The 22,289-nt window shown below is 55.1% G+C and overlaps 1 protein-coding gene across 6 annotated transcripts in view; it reads right to left on the bottom strand.

Annotated features, from left to right (window-relative positions):
• The window catches only part of LOC137524056 (neuronal-specific septin-3-like), a 246,507-nt gene that overhangs the window by 36,733 nt on the left and 187,485 nt on the right, over window positions 1–22,289 (bottom strand). The gene's annotated exons all lie outside the window — the stretch shown is intronic.

Genomic DNA, 22,289 nt, shown 5'->3' with positions numbered 1-22,289 from the left:
AGTAACAGGATAGGATCTCACACATGTGCGCCTGCACCGCTTCACTACAGTCCTCAGCAGCGAGATCTGAGAGGCGGTAACAGGATAGGATCTCACACATGTGCGCCTGCACCGCTTCACTACAGTCCTCAGCAGGGAGATCTGAGAGGTGGTAACAGGATAGGATCTCGCACATGTGCGCCTGCACCGCTTCACTACAGTCCTCAGCAGGGAGATCTGAGAGGTGGTAACAGGATAGGATCTCACACATGTGCGCCTGCACCGCTTCACTACAGTCCTCAGCAGCGAGATCTGAGAGGCGGTAACAGGATAGGATCTAACACATGTGCGCCTGCGCCGCCTCACTACAGTCCTCAGCAGTGAGATCTGAGAGGCGGTAACAGGATAGGATCTCACACATGTGCACCTGCGCCGCTTCACTACAGTCCTCAGCAGCGAGATCTCAGAGGCGGTAACAGGATAGGATCTCACACATGTGCGCCTGCGCCGCTTCACTACAGTCCTCAGCAGCGAGATCTGAGAGGCGGTAACAGGATAGGATCTCACACATGTGTGCCTGCGCCGCTTCACTACAGTCCTCAGCAGCGAGATCTGAGAGGCGGTAACAGGATAGGATCTCACACATGTGCTCCTGCGCCACTTCACTACAGTCCTCAGCAGCGAGATCTGAGAGGCGGTAACAGGATAGGATCTCACACATGTGCGCCTGCACCGCTTCACTACAGTCCTCAGCAGCGAGATCTGAGAGGCGGTAACAGGACAGGATCTCACACATGTGCGCCTGCACCGCTTCACTACAGTCCTCAGCAGCGAGATCTGAGAGGTGGTAACAGGATAGGATCTCACACATGTGCGCCTGCACCGCTTCACTACAGTCCTCAGCAGCGAGATCTGAGAGTCGGTTAAAGGATAGGATCTCACACATGTGCGCCTGCGCCGCTTCACTACAGTCCTCAGCAGCGAGATCTGAGAGGTGGTAACAGGATAGGATCTCACACATGTGCGCCAGCGCCGCTTCACTACAGTCCTCAGCAGCGAGATCTGAGAGGCGGTAACAGGATAGGATCTCGCACATGTGCGCCTCCACCGCTTCACTACAGTCCTCAGCAGTGAGATCTGAGAGGAGGTAACAGGATAGGATCTCACACATGTGCGCCTGCACCGCTTCACTACAGTCCTCAGCAGCGAGATCTGAGAGGCGGTAACAGGATAGGATCTCACACATGTGCGCCTGCACCGCTTCACTACAGTCCTCAGCAGTGAGATCTGAGAGGAGGTAACAGGATAGTATCACACACATGTGCGCCTGCGCCGCTTCACTACAGTCCTCAGCAGCGAGATCTGAGAGGTGGTAACAGGATAGGATCTCAAACATGTGCGCCTGCGCCGCTTCACTACCGTCCTCAGCAGCGAGATCTGAGAGGCGGTAACAGGATAGGATCTCACACATGTGCGCCTGCACCACTTCACTAAAGTCCTCAGCAGCGAGATCTGAGAGGCGGTAACAGGATAGGATCTCACACATGTGCGCCTGCACCGCTTCACTACCGTCCTCAGCAGCGAGATCTGAGAGGCGGTAACAGGATAGGATCTCACACATGTGCGCCTGCGCCGCTTCACTACAGTCCTCAGCAGCGAGATCTGAGAGGCGGTAACAGGATAGGATCTCACACATGTGCACCTGCACCGCTTCACTACAGTCCTCAGCAGCGAGATCTGAGAGGCAGTAACAGGATAGGATCTCACACATGTGCGCCTGCACTGCTTCACTACAGTCCTCAGCAGCGAGATCTGAGAGGCGGTAACAGGATAGGATCTCACACATGTGCACCTGCGCCGCTTCACTACAGTCCTCAGCAGCGAGATCTGAGAGGTGGTAACAGGATAGGATCTCACACATGTGCGCCTGCACCGCTTCACTACAGTCCTCAGCAGCGAGATCTGAGAGGCGGTAACAGGATAGGATCTCACACATGTGCGCCTGCACCGCTTCACTACAGTCCTCAGCAGCGAGATCTGAGAGGCGGTAACAGGATAGGATCTCACACATGTGCGCCTGCACCGCCTCACTACAGTCCTCAGCAGCGAGATCTGAGAGGCGGTAACAGGATAGGATCTCACACATGTGCGCCTGCACCGCTTCACTACAGTCCTCAGCAGCGAGATCTGAGAGGCGGTAACAGGATAGGATCTCACACATGTGCGCCTGCACCGCTTCACTACAGTCCTCAGCAGCGAGATCTGAGAGGCGGTAACAGGATAGGATCTCACACATGTGCGCCTGCACCGCTTCACTACAGTCCTCAGCAGCGAGATCTGAGAGGCGGTAACAGGACAGGATCTCACACATGTGCACCTGCGCCGCTTCACTACAGTCCTCAGCAGCGAGATCTGAGAGTAGGTAACAGGATAGGATCTCACACATGTGCGCCTGCACCGCTTCACTACAGTCCTCAGCAGCGAGATCTGAGAGGCGGTAACAGGATAGGATCTCACACATGTGCGCCTGCACCGCTTCACTACAGTCCTCAGCAGCGAGATCTGAGAGGCGGTAACAGGATAGGATCACACACATGTGCACCTGCGCCGCTTCACTACCGTCCTCAGCAGCGAGATCTGAGAGGCGGTAACAGGATAGGATCTCACACATGTGCGCCTGCACCGCTTCACTACAGTCCTCAGCAGCGAGATCTGAGAGGCGGTAACAGGATAGGATCACACACATGTGCGCCTGCACCGCTTCACTACAGTCCTCAGCAGCGAGATCTGAGAGGCGGTAACAGGATAGGATCTCACACATGTGCGCCTGCACCGCTTCACTACAGTCCTCAGCAGCGAGATCTGAGAGGCGGTAACAGGATAGGATCTCACACATGTTCGCCTGCACCGCTTCACTACAGTCCTCAGCAGCGAGATCTGAGAGGCAGTAACAGGATAGGATCTCACACATGTGCGCCTGCACCGCTTCACTACAGTCCTCAGCAGCAAGATCTGAGAGGCGGTAACAGGATAGGATCTCACACATTTGCACCTGTGCCGCTTCACTACAGTCCTCAGCAGTGAGATCTGAGAGGTGGTAACAGGATAGGATCTCGCACATGTGCGCCTGCCCTGCTTCACTACAGTCCTCAGCAGCGAGATCTGAGAGGCGGTAACAGGATAGGATCTCACACATGTGCGCCTGCACCGCTTCACTACAGTCCTCAGCAGCGAGATCTGAGAGGCAGTAACAGGATAGGATCTCACACATGTGCGCCTGCACCGCTTCACTACAGTCCTCAGCAGCAAGATCTGAGAGGCGGTAACAGGATAGGATCTCACACATGTGCGCCTGCACCGCTTCACTACAGTCCTCAGCAGGGAGATCTGAGAGGCAGTAACAGGATAGGATCTCACACATGTGCGCCTGCGCCGCTTCACTACAGTCCTCAGCAGCAAGATCTGAGAGGCGGTAACAGGATGGGATCTCACACATGTGCACCTGTGCCGCTTCACTACAGTCCTCAGCAGTGAGATCTGAGAGGTGGTAACAGGATAGGATCTCACACATGTGCACCTGTGCCGCTTCACTACAGTCCTCAGCAGTGAGATCTGAGAGGCGGTAACAGGATAGGATCTCACACATGTGCGCCTGCGCCACTACGCTACAGTCCTCAGCAGCGAGATCTGAGAGGCGGTAACAGGATAGGATCTCACACATGTGCGCCTGCACCGCTTCACTACAGTCTTCAGCAGCGAGATCTGAGAGGCGGTAACAGGATAGGATCTCACACATGTGCGCCTGCACCGCTTCACTACAGTCCTCAGCAGCGAGATCTGAGAGGCAGTAACAGGATAGGATCTCACACATGTGCGCCTGCAACACTTCACTACAGTCTTCAGCAGCGAGATCTGAGAGGCGGTAACAGGATAGGATCTCACATGTGCACCTGCACCGCTTCACTACAGTCTTCAGCAGCGAGATCTGAGAGGTGGTAAAAGGATAGGATCTCACACATGTGCGTCTGCGCCGCTTCACTACAGTCCTCAGCAGCGAGATCTGAGAGGCGGTAACAGGATAGGATCTCGCACATGTGTGCCTGCGCCGCTTCACTACAGTCCTCAGCAGCGAGATCTGAGAGGCGGTAACAGGATAGGATCTCACACATGTGCGCCTGCACCGCTTCACTACTGTCCTCAGCAGCGAGATCTGAGAGGCGGTAACAGGATAGGATCTCACACATGTGCGCCTGCACCGCTTCACTACAGTCCTCAGCAGCGAGATCTGAGAGTAGGTAACAGGATAGGATCTCACACATGTGCGCCTGCGCCGCTTCACTACAGTCCTCAGCAGCGAGATCTGAGAGGCGGTAACAGGATAGGATCTCACACATGTGTGCCTGCGCCGCTTCACTACAGTCCTCAGCAGCGAGATCTGAGAGGCGGTAACAGGATAGGATCTCACACATGTGCGCCTGCACCGCTTCACTACAGTCCTCAGCAGCGAGATCTGAGAGGCAGTAACAGGATAGGATCTCACACATGTGCGCCTGCGCCTCTTCACTACAGTCCTCAGCAGCGAGATCTGAGAGGCTGTAACAGGATAGGATCTCACACATGTGCGCCTGCACCGCTTCACTACAGTCCTCAGCAGCGAGATCTGAGAGGCAGTAACAGGATAGGATCTCACACATGTGCGCCTGCGCCTCTTCACTACAGTCCTCAGCAGCGAGATCTGAGAGGCGGTAACAGGATAGGATCTCACACATGTGCGTCTGCACCGCTTCACTACAGTCCTCAGCAGCGAGATCTGAGAGGCGGTAACAGGATAGGATCTCACACATGTGCACCTGCACCGCTTCACTACAGTCCTCAGCAGCGAGATCTGAGAGGCAGTAACAGGATAGGATCTCACACATGTGCACCTGCACTGCTTCACTACAGTCCTCAGCAGCGAGATCTGAGAGGCGGTAACAGGATAGGATCTCACACATGTGCGCCTGCACCGCTTCACTACAGTCCTCAGCAGCGAGATCTGAGAGGTGGTAACAGGATAGGATCTCACACGTGTGCCTGCGCCACTTCACTACAGTCCTCAGCAGCGAGATCTGAGACGTGGTAACAGGATAGGATCTCACACATGTGCGCCTGCACCACTTCACTACAGTCCTCAGCAGCGAGATCTGAGAGTAGGTAACAGGATAGGATCTCACACATGTGCGCCTGCACCACTTCACTACAGTCCTCAGCAGCGAGATCTGAGAGGCGGTAACAGGATAGGATCTCACACATGTGCGCCTGCACCACTTCACTACAGTCCTCAGCAGCGAGATCTGAGAGGCGGTAACAGGATAGGATCTCACACATGTGCGCCTGCACCGCTTCACTACAGTCCTCAGCAGCGAGATCTGAGAGGCAGTAACAGGATAGGATCTCACACATGTGCGCCTGCACCGCTTCACTACAGTCCTCAGCAGCGAGATCTGAGAGGCAGTAACAGGATAGGATCTCACACATGTGCGCCTGCACCGCTTAACTACAGTCCTCAGCAGCGAGATCTGAGAGGCGGTAACAGGATAGGATCTCACACATGTGCGCCTGCACCGCTTCACTACAGTCCTCAGCAGGGAGATCTGAGAGGTGGTAACAGGATAGGATCTCGCACATGTGCGCCTGCACCGCTTCACTACAGTCCTCAGCAGGGAGATCTGAGAGGTGGTAACAGGATAGGATCTCACACATGTGCGCCTGCACCGCTTCACTACAGTCCTCAGCAGCGAGATCTGAGAGGCGGTAACAGGATAGGATCTCACACATGTGCGCCTGCGCCGCCTCACTACAGTCCTCAGCAGTGAGATCTGAGAGGCGGTAACAGGATAGGATCTCACACATGTGCACCTGCGCCGCTTCACTACAGTCCTCAGCAGCGAGATCTCAGAGGCGGTAACAGGATAGGATCTCACACATGTGCGCCTGCGCCGCTTCACTACAGTCCTCAGCAGCGAGATCTGAGAGGCGGTAACAGGATAGGATCTCACACATGTGTGCCTGCGCCGCTTCACTACAGTCCTCAGCAGCGAGATCTGAGAGGCGGTAACAGGATAGGATCTCACACATGTGCTCCTGCGCCACTTCACTACAGTCCTCAGCAGCGAGATCTGAGAGGCGGTAACAGGATAGGATCTCACACATGTGCGCCTGCACCGCTTCACTACAGTCCTCAGCAGCGAGATCTGAGAGGCGGTAACAGGACAGGATCTCACACATGTGCGCCTGCACCGCTTCACTACAGTCCTCAGCAGCGAGATCTGAGAGGTGGTAACAGGATAGGATCTCACACATGTGTGCCTGCACCGCTTCACTACAGTCCTCAGCAGCGAGATCTGAGAGTCGGTTAAAGGATAGGATCTCACACATGTGCGCCTGCGCCGCTTCACTACAGTCCTCAGCAGCGAGATCTGAGAGGTGGTAACAGGATAGGATCTCACACATGTGCGCCAGCGCCGCTTCACTACAGTCCTCAGCAGCGAGATCTGAGAGGCGGTAACAGGATAGGATCTCGCACATGTGCGCCTCCACCGCTTCACTACAGTCCTCAGCAGTGAGATCTGAGAGGAGGTAACAGGATAGGATCTCACACATGTGCGCCTGCACCGCTTCACTACAGTCCTCAGCAGCGAGATCTGAGAGGCGGTAACAGGATAGGATCTCACACATGTGCGCCTGCACCGCTTCACTACAGTCCTCAGCAGTGAGATCTGAGAGGAGGTAACAGGATAGTATCACACACATGTGCGCCTGCGCCGCTTCACTACAGTCCTCAGCAGCGAGATCTGAGAGGTGGTAACAGGATAGGATCTCAAACATGTGCGCCTGCGCCGCTTCACTACCGTCCTCAGCAGCGAGATCTGAGAGGCGGTAACAGGATAGGATCTCACACATGTGCGCCTGCACCACTTCACTAAAGTCCTCAGCAGCGAGATCTGAGAGGCGGTAACAGGATAGGATCTCACACATGTGCGCCTGCACCGCTTCACTACCGTCCTCAGCAGCGAGATCTGAGAGGCGGTAACAGGATAGGATCTCACACATGTGCGCCTGCGCCGCTTCACTACAGTCCTCAGCAGCGAGATCTGAGAGGCGGTAACAGGATAGGATCTCACACATGTGCACCTGCACCGCTTCACTACAGTCCTCAGCAGCGAGATCTGAGAGGCAGTAACAGGATAGGATCTCACACATGTGCGCCTGCACTGCTTCACTACAGTCCTCAGCAGCGAGATCTGAGAGGCGGTAACAGGATAGGATCTCACACATGTGCACCTGCGCCGCTTCACTACAGTCCTCAGCAGCGAGATCTGAGAGGTGGTAACAGGATAGGATCTCACACATGTGCGCCTGCACCGCTTCACTACAGTCCTCAGCAGCGAGAACTGAGAGGCGGTAACAGGATAGGATCTCACACATGTGCGCCTGCACCGCTTCACTACAGTCCTCAGCAGCGAGATCTGAGAGGCGGTAACAGGATAGGATCTCACACATGTGCGCCTGCACCGCCTCACTACAGTCCTCAGCAGCGAGATCTGAGAGGCGGTAACAGGATAGGATCTCACACATGTGCGCCTGCACCGCTTCACTACAGTCCTCAGCAGCGAGATCTGAGAGGCGGTAACAGGATAGGATCTCACACATGTGCGCCTGCACCGCTTCACTACAGTCCTCAGCAGCGAGATCTGAGAGGCGGTAACAGGATAGGATCTCACACATGTGCGCCTGCACCGCTTCACTACAGTCCTCAGCAGCGAGATCTGAGAGGCGGTAACAGGACAGGATCTCACACATGTGCACCTGCGCCGCTTCACTACAGTCCTCAGCAGCGAGATCTGAGAGTAGGTAACAGGATAGGATCTCACACATGTGCGCCTGCACCGCTTCACTACAGTCCTCAGCAGCGAGATTTGAGAGGCGGTAACAGGATAGGATCTCACACATGTGCGCCTGCACCGCTTCACTACAGTCCTCAGCAGCGAGATCTGAGAGGCGGTAACAGGATAGGATCACACACATGTGCACCTGCGCCGCTTCACTACCGTCCTCAGCAGCGAGATCTGAGAGGCGGTAACAGGATAGGATCTCACACATGTGCGCCTGCACCGCTTCACTACAGTCCTCAGCAGCGAGATCTGAGAGGCGGTAACAGGATAGGATCACACACATGTGCGCCTGCACCGCTTCACTACAGTCCTCAGCAGCGAGATCTGAGAGGCGGTAACAGGATAGGATCTCACACATGTGCGCCTGCACCGCTTCACTACAGTCCTCAGCAGCGAGATCTGAGAGGCGGTAACAGGATAGGATCTCACACATGTTCGCCTGCACCGCTTCACTACAGTCCTCAGCAGCGAGATCTGAGAGGCAGTAACAGGATAGGATCTCACACATGTGCGCCTGCACCGCTTCACTACAGTCCTCAGCAGCAAGATCTGAGAGGCGGTAACAGGATAGGATCTCACACATTTGCACCTGTGCCGCTTCACTACAGTCCTCAGCAGTGAGATCTGAGAGGTGGTAACAGGATAGGATCTCGCACATGTGCGCCTGCCCTGCTTCACTACAGTCCTCAGCAGCGAGATCTGAGAGGCGGTAACAGGATAGGATCTCACACATGTGCGCCTGCACCGCTTCACTACAGTCCTCAGCAGCAAGATCTGAGAGGCGGTAACAGGATAGGATCTCGCACATGTGCGCCTGCACCGCTTCACTACAGTCCTCAGCAGCAAGATCTGAGAGGCGGTAACAGGATAGGATCTCACACATGTGCACCTGTGCCGCTTCACTACAGTCCTCAGCAGTGAGATTTGAGAGGTGGTAACAGGATAGGATCTCGCACATGTGCGCCTGCACCGCTTCACTACAGTCCTCAGCAGGGAGATCTGAGAGGCAGTAACAGGATAGGATCTCACACATGTGCGCCTGCGCCGCTTCACTACAGTCCTCAGCAGCAAGATCTGAGAGGCGGTAACAGGATGGGATCTCACACATGTGCACCTGTGCCGCTTCACTACAGTCCTCAGCAGTGAGATCTGAGAGGTGGTAACAGGATAGGATCTCACACATGTGCACCTGTGCCGCTTCACTACAGTCCTCAGCAGTGAGATCTGAGAGGCGGTAACAGGATAGGATCTCACACATGTGCGCCTGCGCCACTACGCTACAGTCCTCAGCAGCGAGATCTGAGAGGCGGTAACAGGATAGGATCTCACACATGTGCGCTTGCACCGCTTCACTACAGTCTTCAGCAGCGAGATCTGAGAGGCGGTAACAGGATAGGATCTCACACATGTGCGCCTGCACCGCTTCACTACAGTCCTCAGCAGCGAGATCTGAGAGGCAGTAACAGGATAGGATCTCACACATGTGCGCCTGCAACACTTCACTACAGTCTTCAGCAGCGAGATCTGAGAGGCGGTAACAGGATAGGATCTCACATGTGCACCTGCACCGCTTCACTACAGTCTTCAGCAGCGAGATCTGAGAGGTGGTAAAAGGATAGGATCTCACACATGTGCGTCTGCGCCGCTTCACTACAGTCCTCAGCAGCGAGATCTGAGAGGCGGTAACAGGATAGGATCTCGCACATGTGTGCCTGCGCCGCTTCACTACAGTCCTCAGCAGCGAGATCTGAGAGGCGGTAACAGGATAGGATCTCACACATGTGCGCCTGCACCGCTTCACTACTGTCCTCAGCAGCGAGATCTGAGAGGCGGTAACAGGATAGGATCTCACACATGTGCGCCTGCACCGCTTCACTACAGTCCTCAGCAGCGAGATCTGAGAGTAGGTAACAGGATAGGATCTCACACATGTGCGCCTGCGCCGCTTCACTACAGTCCTCAGCAGCGAGATCTGAGAGGCGGTAACAGGATAGGATCTCACACATGTGTGCCTGCGCCGCTTCACTACAGTCCTCAGCAGCGAGATCTGAGAGGCGGTAACAGGATAGGATCTCACACATGTGCGCCTGCACCGCTTCACTACAGTCCTCAGCAGCGAGATCTGAGAGGCAGTAACAGGATAGGATCTCACACATGTGCGCCTGCGCCTCTTCACTACAGTCCTCAGCAGCGAGATCTGAGAGGCTGTAACAGGATAGGATCTCACACATGTGCGCCTGCACCGCTTCACTACAGTCCTCAGCAGCGAGATCTGAGAGGCAGTAACAGGATAGGATCTCACACATGTGCGCCTGCGCCTCTTCACTACAGTCCTCAGCAGCGAGATCTGAGAGGCGGTAACAGGATAGGATCTCACACATGTGCGTCTGCACCGCTTCACTACAGTCCTCAGCAGCGAGATCTGAGAGGCGGTAACAGGATAGGATCTCACACATGTGCACCTGCACCGCTTCACTACAGTCCTCAGCAGCGAGATCTGAGAGGCAGTAACAGGATAGGATCTTGCACATGTGCGCCTGCACCGCTTTACTACAGTCCTCAGCAGCGAGATCTGAGAGGCGGTAACAGGATAGGATCTCACACATGAGCGCCTGCGCCGCTTCACTACAGTCCTCAGCAGCGAGATCTGAGAGACGGTAACAGGACAGGATCTCACACATGTGCGCCTGCACCGCTTCATTACAGTCCTCAGCAGCGAGATCTGAGAGGCGGTAACAGGATAGGATCTCACACATGTGCGCCTGCACCGCTTCACTACAGTCCTCAGCAGCGAGATCTGAGAGGCAGTAACAGGATAGGATCTTGCACATGTGCACCTGTGCCGCTTCACTACAGTCCTCAGCAGTGAGATCTGAGAGGTGGTAACAGGATAGGATCTCGCACATGTGCGCCTGCACCGCTTCATTACAGTCCTCAGCAGCGAGATCTGAGAGGCGGTAACAGCATAGGATCTCACACATGTGCGCCTGCACCGCTTCACTACAGTCCTCAGCAGCGAGATCTGAGAGGCAGTAACAGGATAGGATCTCGCACATGTGCGCCTGCACCGCTTAACTACAGTCCTCAGCAGCAAGATCTGAGAGGCGGTAACAGGATAGGATCTCACACATGTGCACCTGTGCCGCTTCACTACAGTCCTCAGCAGTGAGATCTGAGAGGCGGTAACAGGATAGGATCTCACACATGTGCGCCTGCGCCACTACACTACAGTCCTCAGCAGCGAGATCTGAGAGGCGGTAACAGGATAGGATCTCACACATGTGCGCCTGCACCGCTTCACTACAGTCTTCAGCAGCGAGATCTGAGAGGCGGTAACAGGATAGGATCTCACACATGTGCGCCTGCACCGCTTCACTACAGTCCTCAGCAGCGAGATCTGAGAGGCAGTAACAGGATAGGATCTCACACATGTGCGCCTGCACCACTTCACTACAGTCTTCAGCAGCGAGATCTGAGAGGCGGTAACAGGATAGGATCTCACATGTGCACCTGCACCGCTTCACTACAGTCTTCAGCAGCGAGATCTGAGAGGTGGTAACAGGATAGGATCTCACACATGTGCGTCTGCGCCGCTTCACTACAGTCCTCAGCAGCGAGATCTGAGAGGCGGTAACAGGATAGGATCTCGCACATGTGTGCCTGCGCCGCTTCACTACAGTCCTCAGCAGCGAGATCTGAGAGGCGGTAACAGGATAGGATCTCACACATGTGCGCCTGCACCACTTCACTACAGTCCTCAGCAGCGAGATCTGAGAGGTGGTAACAGGATAGGATCTCACACATGTGCGCCTGCACCGCTTCACTACAGTCCTCAGCAGCGAGATCTGAGAGTAGGTAACAGGATAGGATCTCACACATGTGCGCCTGTGCCGCTTCACTACAGTCCTCAGCAGCGAGATCTGAGAGGCGGTAACAGGATAGGATCTCACACATGTGTGCCTGCACCGCTTCACTACAGTCCTCAGCAGCGAGATCTGAGAGGCAGTAACAGGATAGGATCTCACACATGTGCGCCTGCGCCTCTTCACTACAGTCCTCAGCAGCGAGATCTGAGAGGTGGTAACAGGATAGGATCTCACACATGTGCGCCTGCACCGCTTCACTACAGTCCTCAGCAGCGAGATCTGAGAGTCGGTTAAAGGATAGGATCTCACACATGTGCGCCTGCGCCGCTTCACTACAGTCCTCAGCAGCGAGATCTGAGAGGTGGTAACAGGATAGGATCTCACACATGTGCGCCTGCGCCGCTTCACTACAGTCCTCAGCAGCGAGATCTGAGAGGCGGTAACAGGATAGGATCTCGCACATGTGCGCCTCCACCGCTTCACTACAGTCCTCAGCAGTGAGATCTGAGAGGAGGTAACAAGATAGGATCTCACACATGTGCGCCTGCACCGCTTCACTACAGTCCTCAGCAGCGAGATCTGAGAGGCGGTAACAGGACAGGATCTCACACATGTGCGCCTGCACCGCTTCACTACAGTCCTCAGCAGTGAGATCTGAGAGGAGGTAACAGGATAGTATCACACACATGTGCGCCTGCGCCGCTTCACTACAGTCCTCAGCAGCGAGATCTGAGAGGTGGTAACAGGATAGGATCTCAAACATGTGCGCCTGCGCCGCTTCACTACCGTCCTCAGCAGCGAGATCTGAGAGGCGGTAACAGGATAGGATCTCACACATGTGCGCCTGCACCACTTCACTAAAGTCCTCAGCAGCGAGATCTGAGAGGCGGTAACAGGATAGGATCTCACACATGTGCGCCTGCACCGCTTCACTACCGTCCTCAGCAGCGAGATCTGAGAGGCGGTAACAGGATAGGATCTCACACATGTGCGCCTGCGCCGCTTCACTACAGTCCTCAGCAGCGAGATCTGAGAGGCGGTAACAGGATAGGATCTCACACATGTGCACCTGCATCGCTTCACTACAGTCCTCAGCAGCGAGATCTGAGAGGCGGTAACAGGATAGGATCTCACACATGTGCGCCTGCACTGCTTCACTACAGTCCTCAGCAGCGAGATCTGAGAGGCGGTAACAGGATAGGATCTCACACATGTGCACCTGCGCCGCTTCACTACAGTCCTCAGCAGCGAGATCTGAGAGGCGGTAACAGGATAGGATCTCACACATGTGCGCCTGCACCGCTTCACTACAGTCCTCAGCAGCGAGATCTGAGAGGCGGTAACAGGATAGGATCTCACACATGTGCGCCTGCACCGCTTCACTACAGTCCTCAGCAGCGAGATCTGAGAGGCGGTAACAGGATAGGATCTCACACATGTGCGCCTGCACCGCCTCACTACAGTCCTCAGCAGCGAGATCTGAGAGGCGGTAACAGGATAGGATCTCACACATGTGCGCCTGCACCGCCTCACTACAGTCCTCAGCAGCGAGATCTGAGAGGCGGTAACAGGATAGGATCTCACACATGTGCGCCTGCACCGCTTCACTACAGTCCTCAGCAGCGAGACCTGAGAGGCGGTAACAGGATAGGATCTCACACATGTGCGCCTGCACCGCTTCACTACAGTCCTCAGCAGCGAGATCTGAGAGGCGGTAACAGGACAGGATCTCACACATGTGCACCTGCGCCGCTTCACTACAGTCCTCAGCAGCGAGATCTGAGAGTAGGTAACAGGATAGGATCTCACACATGTGCGCCTGCACCGCTTCACTACAGTCCTCAGCAGCGAGATCTGAGAGGCGGTAACAGGATAGGATCTCACACATGTGCGCCTGCACCGCTTCACTACAGTCCTCAGCAGCGAGATCTGAGAGGCGGTAACAGGATAGGATCACACACATGTGCACCTGCGCCGCTTCACTACAGTCCTCAGCAGCGAGATCTGAGAGGCAGTAACAGGATAGGATCTCACACATGTGCGCCTGCACCGCTTCACTACAGTCCTCAGCAGCAAGATCTGAGAGGCAGTAACAGGATAGGATCTCACACATGTGCGCCTGCACCGCTTCACTACAGTCCTCAGCAGCAAGATCTGAGAGGCGGTAACAGGATAGGATCTCACACATTTGCACCTGTGCCGCTTCACTACAGTCCTCAGCAGTGAGATCTGAGAGGTGGTAACAGGATAGGATCTCGCACATGTGCGCCTGCCCTGCTTCACTACAGTCCTCAGCAGCGAGATCTGAGAGGCGGTAACAGGATAGGATCTCACACATGTGCGCCTGCACCGCTTCACTACAGTCCTCAGCAGCGAGATCTGAGAGGCAGTAACAGGATAGGATCTCACACATGTGCGCCTGCCCTGCTTCACTACAGTCCTCAGCAGCAAGATCTGAGAGGCGGTAACAGGATAGGATCTCACACATGTGCACCTGTGCCGCTTCACTACAGTCCTCAGCAGTGAGATCTGACAGGTGGTAACAGGATAGGATCTCGCACATGTGCGCCTGCACCGCTTCACTACAGTCCTCAGCAGGGAGATCTGAGAGGCAGTAACAGGATAGGATCTCACACATGTGCGCCTGCGCCGCTTCACTACAGTCCTCAGCAGCAAGATCTGAGAGGCGGTAACAGGATAGGATCTCACACATGTGCACCTGTGCCGCTTCACTACAGTCCTCAGCAGTGAGATCTGAGAGGTGGTAACAGGATAGGATCTCACACATGTGCACCTGTGCCGCTTCACTACAGTCCTCAGCAGTGAGATCTGAGAGGCGGTAACAGGATAGGATCTCACACATGTGCGCCTGCGCCACTACGCTACAGTCCTCAGCAGCGAGATCTGAGAGGCGGTAACAGAATAGGATCTCACACATGTGCGCCTGCACCGCTTCACTACAGTCTTCAGCAGCGAGATCTGAGAGGCGGTAACAGGATAGGATCTCACACATGTGCGCCTGCACCGCTTCACTACAGTCCTCAGCAGCGAGATCTGAGAGGCAGTAACAGGATAGGATCTCACACATGTGCGCCTGCACCACTTCACTACAGTCTTCAGCAGCGAGATCTGAGAGGCGGTAACAGGATAGGATCTCACATGTGCACCTGCACCGCTTCACTACAGTCTTCAGCAGCGAGATCTGAGAGGTGGTAACAGGATAGGATCTCACACATGTGCGTCTGCGCCGCTTCACTACAGTCCTCAGCAGCGAGATCTGAGAGGCGGTAACAGGATAGGATCTCGCACATGTGTGCCTGCGCCGCTTCACTACAGTCCTCAGCAGCGAGATCTGAGAGGCGGTAACAGGATAGGATCTCACACATGTGCGCCTGCACCGCTTCACTACTGTCCTCAGCAGCGAGATCTGAGAGGCGGTAACAGGATAGGATCTCACACATGTGCGCCTGCACCGCTTCACTACAGTCCTCAGCAGCGAGATCTGAGAGGTGGTAACAGGATAGGATCTCAAACATGTGCGCCTGCGCCGCTTCACTACCGTCCTCAGCAGCGAGATCTGAGAGGCGGTAACAGGATAGGATCTCACACATGTGCGCCTGCACCACTTCACTAAAGTCCTCAGCAGCGAGATCTGAGAGGCGGTAACAGGATAGGATCTCACACATGTGCGCCTGCACCGCTTCACTACCGTCCTCAGCAGCGAGATCTGAGAGGCGGTAACAGGATAGGATCTCACACATGTGCGCCTGCGCCGCTTCACTACAGTCCTCAGCAGCGAGATCTGAGAGGCGGTAACAGGATAGGATCTCACACATGTGCACCTGCATCGCTTCACTACAGTCCTCAGCAGCGAGATCTGAGAGGCGGTAACAGGATAGGATCTCACACATGTGCGCCTGCACTGCTTCACTACAGTCCTCAGCAGCGAGATCTGAGAGGCGGTAACAGGATAGGATCTCACACATGTGCACCTGCGCCGCTTCACTACAGTCCTCAGCAGCGAGATCTGAGAGGCGGTAACAGGATAGGATCTCACACATGTGCGCCTGCACCGCTTCACTACAGTCCTCAGCAGCGAGATCTGAGAGGCGGTAACAGGATAGGATCTCACACATGTGCGCCTGCACCGCTTCACTACAGTCCTCAGCAGCGAGATCTGAGAGGCGGTAACAGGATAGGATCTCACACATGTGCGCCTGCACCGCCTCACTACAGTCCTCAGCAGCGAGATCTGAGAGGCGGTAACAGGATAGGATCTCACACATGTGCGCCTGCACCGCCTCACTACAGTCCTCAGCAGCGAGATCTGAGAGGCGGTAACAGGATAGGATCTCACACATGTGCGCCTGCACCGCTTCACTACAGTCCTCAGCAGCGAGACCTGAGAGGCGGTAACAGGATAGGATCTCACACATGTGCGCCTGCACCGCTTCACTACAGTCCTCAGCAGCGAGATCTGAGAGGCGGTAACAGGACAGGATCTCACACATGTGCACCTGCGCCGCTTCACTACAGTCCTCAGCAGCGAGATCTGAGAGTAGGTAACAGGATAGGCTCTCACACATGTGCGCCTGCACCGCTTCACTACAGTCCTCAGCAGCGAGATCTGAGAGGCGGTAACAGGATAGGATCTCACACATGTGCGCCTGCACCGCTTCACTACAGTCCTCAGCAGCGAGATCTGAGAGGCGGTAACAGGATAGGATCACACACATGTGCACCTGCGCCGCTTCACTACCGTCCTCAGCAGCGAGATCTGAGAGGCGGTAACAGGATAGGATCTCACACATGTGCGCCTGCACCGCTTCACTACAGTCCTCAGCAGCGAGATCTGAGAGGCGGTAACAGGATAGGATCTCACACATGTGCGCCTGCACCGCTTCACTACAGTCCTCAGCAGCGAGATCTGAGAGGCGGTAACAGGATAGGATCTCACACATGTTCGCCTGCACCGCTTCACTACAGTCCTCAGCAGCGAGATCTGAGAGGCAGTAACAGGATAGGATCTCACACATGTGCGCCTGCACCGCTTCACTACAGTCCTCAGCAGCAAGATCTGAGAGGCGGTAACAGGATAGGATCTCACACATTTGCACCTGTGCCGCTTCACTACAGTCCTCAGCAGTGAGATCTGAGAGGTGGTAACAGGATAGGATCTCGCACATGTGCGCCTGCCCTGCTTCACTACAGTCCTCAGCAGCGAGATCTGAGAGGCGGTAACAGGATAGGATCTCACACATGTGCGCCTGCACCGCTTCACTACAGTCCTCAGCAGCGAGATCTGAGAGGCAGTAACAGGATAGGATCTCACACATGTGCGCCTGCACCGCTTCACTACAGTCCTCAGCAGCAAGATCTGAGAGGCGGTAACAGGATAGGATCTCACACATGTGCACCTGTGCCGCTTCACTACAGTCCTCAGCAGTGAGATCTGACAGGTGGTAACAGGATAGGATCTCGCACATGTGCGCCTGCACCGCTTCACTACAGTCCTCAGCAGGGAGATCTGAGAGGCAGTAACAGGATAGGATCTCACACATGTGCGCCTGCGCCGCTTCACTACAGTCCTCAGCAGCAAGATCTGAGAGGCGGTAACAGGATAGGATCTCACACATGTGCACCTGTGCCGCTTCACTACAGTCCTCAGCAGTAAGATCTGAGAGGTGGTAACAGGATAGGATCTCACACATGTGCACCTGTGCCGCTTCACTACAGTCCTCAGCAGTGAGATCTGAGAGGCGGTAACAGGATAGGATCTCACACATGTGCGCCTGCGCCACTACGCTACAGTCCTCAGCAGCGAGATCTGAGAGGCGGTAACAGGATAGGATCTCACACATGTGCGCCTGCACCGCTTCACTACAGTCTTCAGCAGCGAGATCTGAGAGGCGGTAACAGGATAGGATCTCACACATGTGCGCCTGCACCGCTTCACTACAGTCCTCAGCAGCGAGATCTGAGAGGCAGTAACAGGATAGGATCTCACACATGTGCGCCTGCACCACTTCACTACAGTCTTCAGCAGCGAGATCTGAGAGGCGGTAACAGGATAGGATCTCACATGTGCACCTGCACCGCTTCACTACAGTCTTCAGCAGCGAGATCTGAGAGGCGGTAACAGGATAGGATCTCACACATGTGCACCTGCACCGCTTCACTACAGTCCTCAGCAGTGAGATCTGAGAGGCGGTAACAGGATAGGATCTCACACGTGCGCCTGCACCGCTTCACTACAGTCCTCAGCAGCGAGATCTGAGAGGCGGTAACAGGATAGGATCTCACACATGTGCGTCTGCGCCGCTTCACTACAGTCCTCAGCAGCGAGATCTGAGAGGCGGTAACAGGATAGGATCTCGCACATGTGTGCCTGCGCCGCTTCACTACAGTCCTCAGCAGCGAGATCTGAGAGGCGGTAACAGGATAGGATCTCACACATGTGCGCCTGCACCGCTTCACTACTGTCCTCAGCAGCGAGATCTGAGAGGCGGTAACAGGATAGGATCTCACACATGTGCGCCTGCACCGCTTCACTACAGTCCTCAGCAGCGAGATCTGAGAGTAGGTAACAGGATAGGATCTCACACATGTGCGCCTGCGCCGCTTCACTACAGTCCTCAGCAGCGAGATCTGAGAGGCGGTAACAGGATAGGATCTCACACATGTGTGCCTGCGCCGCTTCACTACAGTCCTCAGCAGCGAGATCTGAGAGGCGGTAACAGGATAGGATCTCACACATGTGCGCCTGCACCGCTTCACTACAGTCCTCAGCAGCGAGATCTGAGAGGCAGTAACAGGATAGGATCTCACACATGTGCGCCTGCGCCTCTTCACTACAGTCCTCAGCAGCGAGATCTGAGAGGCTGTAACAGGATAGGATCTCACACATGTGCGCCTGCACCGCTTCACTACAGTCCTCAGCAGCGAGATCTGAGAGGCAGTAACAGGATAGGATCTCACACATGTGCGCCTGCGCCTCTTCACTACAGTCCTCAGCAGCGAGATCTGAGAGGCGGTAACAGGATAGGATCTCACACATGTGCGTCTGCACCGCTTCACTACAGTCCTCAGCAGCGAGATCTGAGAGGCGGTAACAGGATAGGATCTCACACATGTGCACCTGCACCGCTTCACTACAGTCCTCAGCAGCGAGATCTGAGAGGCAGTAACAGGATAGGATCTTGCACATGTGCGCCTGCACCGCTTTACTACAGTCCTCAGCAGCGAGATCTGAGAGGCGGTAACAGGATAGGATCTCACACATGAGCGCCTGCGCCGCTTCACTACAGTCCTCAGCAGCGAGATCTGAGAGACGGTAACAGGACAGGATCTCACACATGTGCGCCTGCACCGCTTCATTACAGTCCTCAGCAGCGAGATCTGAGAGGCGGTAACAGGATAGGATCTCACACATGTGCGCCTGCACCGCTTCACTACAGTCCTCAGCAGCGAGATCTGAGAGGCAGTAACAGGATAGGATCTTGCACATGTGCACCTGTGCCGCTTCACTACAGTCCTCAGCAGTGAGATCTGAGAGGTGGTAACAGGATAGGATCTCGCACATGTGCGCCTGCACCGCTTCATTACAGTCCTCAGCAGCGAGATCTGAGAGGCGGTAACAGGATAGGATCTCACACATGTGCGCCTGCACCGCTTCACTACAGTCCTCAGCAGCGAGATCTGAGAGGCAGTAACAGGATAGGATCTCACACATGTGCGCCTGCACCGCTTCACTACAGTCCTCAGCAGCAAGATCTGAGAGGCGGTAACAGGATAGGATCTCACACATGTGCACCTGTGCCGCTTCACTACAGTCCTCAGCAGTGAGATCTGAGAGGCGGTAACAGGATAGGATCTCACACATGTGCGCCTGCGCCACTACACTACAGTCCTCAGCAGCGAGATCTGAGAGGCGGTAACAGGATAGGATCTCACACATGTGCGCCTGCACCGCTTCACTACAGTCTTCAGCAGCGAGATCTGAGAGGCGGTAACAGGATAGGATCTCACACATGTGCGCCTGCACCGCTTCACTACAGTCCTCAGCAGCGAGATCTGAGAGGCAGTAACAGGATAGGATCTCACACATGTGCGCCTGCACCACTTCACTACAGTCTTCAGCAGCGAGATCTGAGAGGCGGTAACAGGATAGGATCTCACATGTGCACCTGCACCGCTTCACTACAGTCTTCAGCAGCGAGATCTGAGAGGTGGTAACAGGATAGGATCTCACACATGTGTGTCTGCGCCGCTTCACTACAGTCCTCAGCAGCGAGATCTGAGAGGCGGTAACAGGATAGGATCTCGCACATGTGTGCCTGCGCCGCTTCACTACAGTCCTCAGCAGCGAGATCTGAGAGGCGGTAACAGGATAGGATCTCACACATGAGCGCCTGCACCACTTCACTACAGTCCTCAGCAGCGAGATCTGAGAGGCGGTAACAGGATAGGATCTCACACATGTGCGCCTGCACCGCTTCACTACAGTCCTCAGCAGCGAGATCTGAGAGTAGGTAACAGGATAGGATCTCACACATGTGCGCCTGCGCCGCTTCACTACAGTCCTCAGCAGCGAGATCTGAGAGGCGGTAACAGGATAGGATCTCACACATGTGTGCCTGCACCGCTTCACTACAGTCCTCAGCAGCGAGATCTGAGAGGCAGTAACAGGATAGGATCTCACACATGTGCGCCTGCGCCTCTTCACTACAGTCCTCAGCAGCGAGATCTGAGAGGCGGTAACAGGATAGGATCTCACACATGTGCACCTGCACCGCTTCACTACAGTCCTCAGCAGCGAGATCTGAGAGGCGGTAACAGGATAGGATCTCACACATGTGCACCTGCACCGCTTCACTACAGTCCTCAGCAGCGAGATCTGAGAGGCAGTAACAGGATAGGATCTTGCACATGTGCGCCTGCACCGCTTTACTACAGTCCTCAGCAGCGAGATCTGAGAGGCGGTAACAGGATAGGATCTCACACATGAGCGCCTGCGCCGCTTCACTACAGTCCTCAGCAGCGAGATCTGAGAGACGGTAACAGGACAGGATCTCACACATGTGCGCCTGCACCGCTTCATTACAGTCCTCAGCAGCGAGATCTGAGAGGCGGAAACAGGATAGGATCTCACACATGTGCGCCTGCACCGCTTCACTACAGTCCTCAGCAGCGAGATCTGAGAGGCAGTAACAGGATAGGATCTTGCACATGTGCGCCTGCACCGCTTCACTACAGTCCTCAGCAGCGAGATCTGAGAGGCGGTAACAGGATAGGATCTCACACATGTGCACCTGCACCGCTTCACTACAGTCCTCAGCAGCGAGATCTGAGAGGCAGTAACAGGATAGGATCTTGCACATGTGCGCCTGCACCGCTTCACTACAGTCCTCAGCAGCGAGATCTGAGAGGCGGTAACAGGATAGGATCTCACACATGAGCGCCTGCGCCGCTTCACTACAGTCCTCAGCAGCGAGATCTGAGAGACGGTAACAGGACAGGATCTCACACATGTGCGCCTGCACCGCTTCATTACAGTCCTCAGCAGCGAGATCTGAGAGGAGGTAACAGGATAGGATCTCACACATGTGCGCCTGCGCCGCTTCACTACAGTCCTCAGCAGCGAGATCTGAGAGGCGGTAACAGGATAGTATCTCACACATGTGCGCCTGCACCGCTTCACTACAGTCCTCAGCAGCGAGATCTGAGAGGTGGTAACAGGATAGGATTTCACACATGTGCGCCTGCACCGCTTCACTACAGTCCTCAGCAGCGAGATCTGAGAGGCGGTAACAGGATAGGATCTCACACATGTGCGCCTGCACCGCTTCACTACAGTCCTCAGCAGCGAGATCTGAGAGGCGGTAACAGGACAGGATCTCGCACATGTGCGCCTGCACCGCTTCACTACAGTCCTCAGCAGCGAGATCTGAGAGGCGGTAACAGGATAGGATCTCACACATGTGCGCCTGCACCACTTCACTACAGTCCTCAGCAGCGAGATCTGAGAGGCGGTAACAGGATAGGATCTCACACATGTGCGCCTGCACCTCTTCACTACAGTCCTCAGCAGCGAGATCTGAGAGGCGGTAACAGGATAGGATCTCACACATGTCCACCTGCGCCGTTTCACTACAGTCCTCAGCAGCGAGATCTGAGAGGCAGTAACAGGACAGGATCTCACACATGTGCGCCTGTGCCGCTTCACTACAGTCCTCAGCAGCGAGATCTGAGAGGCGGTAACAGGATAGGATCTCGCACATGTGCGCCTGCACCGCTTCACTACAGTCCTCAGCAGCGAGATCTGAGAGGCGGTAACAGGATAGGATCTCACACATGTGCACCTGCGCCGCTTCACTTCAGTCCTCAGCAGCGAGATCTGAGAGGCGGTAACAGGATAGGATCTCACACATGTGCGCCTGCACCACTTCACTACAGTCCTCAGCAGCGAGATCTGAGAGGCGGTAACAGGATAGGATCTCACACATGTGCA

Source organism: Hyperolius riggenbachi, chromosome 7, assembly GCF_040937935.1.
Source record: "Hyperolius riggenbachi isolate aHypRig1 chromosome 7, aHypRig1.pri, whole genome shotgun sequence".
NCBI classification, from domain to species: Eukaryota; Metazoa; Chordata; class Amphibia; order Anura; family Hyperoliidae; genus Hyperolius; species Hyperolius riggenbachi.
This window is presented reverse-complemented; position numbering and strand designations above follow the sequence as displayed.